Genomic DNA, 3,147 nt, shown 5'->3' on the forward strand with positions numbered 1-3,147 from the left:
ATTTGGAGGAACTACATGAAGTTTCTAAGTTGAAGAGATATTTTGTACCTGACTGAATAGTTAGAAGCAGGAGACTCTCTCCTGGATTTTGTGACTGGAAATAATTGAAAAACTTCTAGAGGTTCTTGGAGTCAGATTCAGTCTTTTTGACCCAGATGTTGAGCAGGGAGTCATTTCCTGGTTTGGTACCATAGCAACCCTCAGACCACATGATGGCTGGTTTTTGATATCTTGTCTGCTGAAGGTTTGTGATCCCTGGACTTGGGCTCCTGAAATGACTTTGAGGTTTGGTGTATCATAATGGACCATGAGCTGATGGTTCTCAATGAGACGAGCTGATAATCCTGAACAGCAGGCAGTCTATGAAAGCAGCCGTCCAGGTCCGTGTCTTTGGTGTTGGCTTCATCAAAAACAATCATGTCAATCTGTCACTTTGCTGCTGGTCACCTGAAGTTCCCACTGAGGAGCAATAAAGGATATTTCTGTTCTATAATATATGAGCTGTGCATTAATCTGATGTTATGCTGCGGTTCTACAGAGGATCAGATCAAACTCAGCTGCTTAGAACTTAGTTGAAGGCATCATAAAAATCAAAGTCTCTGTAAAGCAGAGCAGATAAATCATCAGATGAATGAGTTTTTTAGTGAAAACATCCAGCAGAGAGTTTAGCTAAGTCGTCTGTATTTCGGTTGTTTGTCCTGTATGTTTGTGTGTTGCCCTGTGATGGACTGGTGACCTGTCCAGGGTGGACCCTGCCTCCCACCCATAGACTGCTGGAGACAGGCACCAGCTTCCCACTATGGACCCACTATGGAAGAAGTGGAATAGAAGATGAATGAATGAATATAACAATCATTAGACTCCATGATACTATTAACCTGCTGTACTTGGTATAAATGTAGTATTTCAGTTTGAATAAATCCTCATTGTTAACAAGGCAGCATCATTATATGCACAGAATATACAGTGGATGTCAGGATGCAAGTTTGAAGCTAAACAGCAGAATCTTTGATGAACAAACACAATGATCTGAACGAGACGAGGAACTAAAGGCTTTTATAGACATGAGCTGCTTGTCAACCTAACAGAGATGTTAACAGAACCAAATAAGAGGCATGAAGTAGGTCTGGGAACACTTCTCTGGTCTGTTCATAAGCTGGACCTCAGGGTGGGATGGGTTGATGGCTGTTTGGTCAGAACACTGGGTCGGTTCTCCCTGTTGCTGATTCATACCTGTTTCATTCCTACATTTTATATTTCATCCCTTCTTACGTCCGTCTCATACCAGTAGAAACATGTAGATGAATTATGGAGATAAATGGTCCTAAAACCTTTCAGATCTCACCATCCATTGGGGGACTGGTTCCTATCTCCAGGGTCTCAGAGAGGTGGGGTCCACCCTGGACAGGTCTTCAGTCCATCACAGGACAGACCAGCATGGACACACTCACACCTCAGGACCATTTAGAGACCAGTTAACCTAATGGTCATGTTTTTAGACTGAGGGAGGAAGCTGGAGTACCCAGAGAGAACCCAAGCCTGCACAGGGAGAACCTCCAAACTACATTAGAAAGACCCTGGACCAGGATTCTGACCCAGGACCTTCTTGCTGCTAGATAGAATGAGACAAAGTGACCAGCAGGCGTGTGAAGGTCCAACCAGCTGCTCTGCTGTAGTTCCTAGTAAACATGGACCCATATGAGATTCTCATGGTGGGATAACCTTCAATAAATATACCATGGTTCTACCGGACCGTGATATTAACACTAACAATGTTTAACATGATCTGAAAACTTTAACTTCAATCATCTGTTCTTGGTTTTCACTGTAGATTAAATCTGATGTTGATCAGCTGATAATTATCTGAAACTTTATATCAGAGAAGAACCAATCAATCAATCAGCCAGAGATGAAGCTGAGAGGTTTTACTCTTCTCTGGTCTGGGAGAGGTCAAAGGTCAGGTGAGGCCTGGGGGCCATAAAAGGTCAAGATCTGGTTTCAGCTATAAATAGACAATAATTATAATGTTTTAATCAACTAGAGTCTGTTTCTAAAGCAGCATTAGACAGTAAATTATTAATCTTCTTATTCTGAATGTGGAGCTTTAACATCTCTGCTCTGTGATGTTTCCTCTCCTGCAGGTCAGAGAATCATCACAGTTAAACATGGAGAAGAAGTTATTCTGCCTTGTAGACCAGCTGAGAAGAAAGATGTTCTAGTTGTAGAGTGGATCAGAACTGATCTGGAGTCAGATCAGTTTGTTCTTTTATACAAATCCAAGCAGTTTGATCCAGAGGTTCAGTCTCCATCTTTTAAGAACCGGGTGGATCTGAAGGACGTGAAGAATGGAGACGTGTCTTTGGTTCTGAAGAAAGTGACGACTGATGATACAGGAAGATATGAGTGTCGAGTTCAGAGAGAAAATAATCTGGACACTGACCCCATCAGCATCATTGGTCTGATGGTTCAAGGTGAGTCTGTTTGTTTCTGGATCAGAACTTCCAGCAGCTTCCTGGTTCTTGACATGAGAGAAACATCTCAGATCAGATGTTTGTGTTTTCTAAGCTCTGTTTCTCCAGGTCTGCAGCTTCTGTCTGCATTAGATGGACAGACACAAACACTTCAATGATTCATGGTCTTCATGTCCAACAGAACTGAGATCTGATGGTTCATTTTCACCTAAATCTACTTTCTAAACACATCAGGCTCAAAGAAACTCTGAAATCATCTCATCTGAATTTAAAAATACTATTTATTACAATAAAAACCACAAAAATGATCAATTATCTGTTTTAGAATCAGAAAAAGTCAACAATGGTTGCAGATATGAAGATGAAGGTAACGTTGAAATGAAGTAAAACTAGAAGCAAATATTTCCTGTAAAACTGTAAATCTGTTGGTGTTTTTACCTCATCAGCTGCAGCTCTAGAAAATCAATCAATCAAACATCAACTAGAACCAAATGAAGTGAAGGAAGATGATTGAATCAATATGATCTGATTCTACTGATGGAAACATCTAAAGACATGTCAGACCTGTCCATCTCATCCATCCAACTTTTACACCTGGAGAAATATTTATGTTTATTATCAGGCTAAAAATCATCATATCTCCACCTGTTAATGTTAGAAACTAGGAGAGGGTTAG

General features: G+C 40.8%; 1 long non-coding RNA gene across 1 annotated transcript; it reads left to right on the forward strand.

Annotated features, from left to right (window-relative positions):
* Positions 1-981: 981 nt before the first annotated feature.
* Positions 982-2,779, forward strand: LOC124865180. Its single transcript, XR_007037487.1, has 2 exons — positions 982-1,712; positions 1,832-2,779. It is a non-coding gene; the product is annotated as an uncharacterized LOC124865180 (long non-coding RNA).
* The last annotated feature ends 368 nt before the right edge of the window (positions 2,780-3,147 follow it).

The sequence above is a fragment of the Girardinichthys multiradiatus genome, unplaced genomic scaffold, assembly GCF_021462225.1.
Source record: "Girardinichthys multiradiatus isolate DD_20200921_A unplaced genomic scaffold, DD_fGirMul_XY1 scaffold_35, whole genome shotgun sequence".
Classification (NCBI taxonomy): Eukaryota; Metazoa; Chordata; class Actinopteri; order Cyprinodontiformes; family Goodeidae; genus Girardinichthys; species Girardinichthys multiradiatus.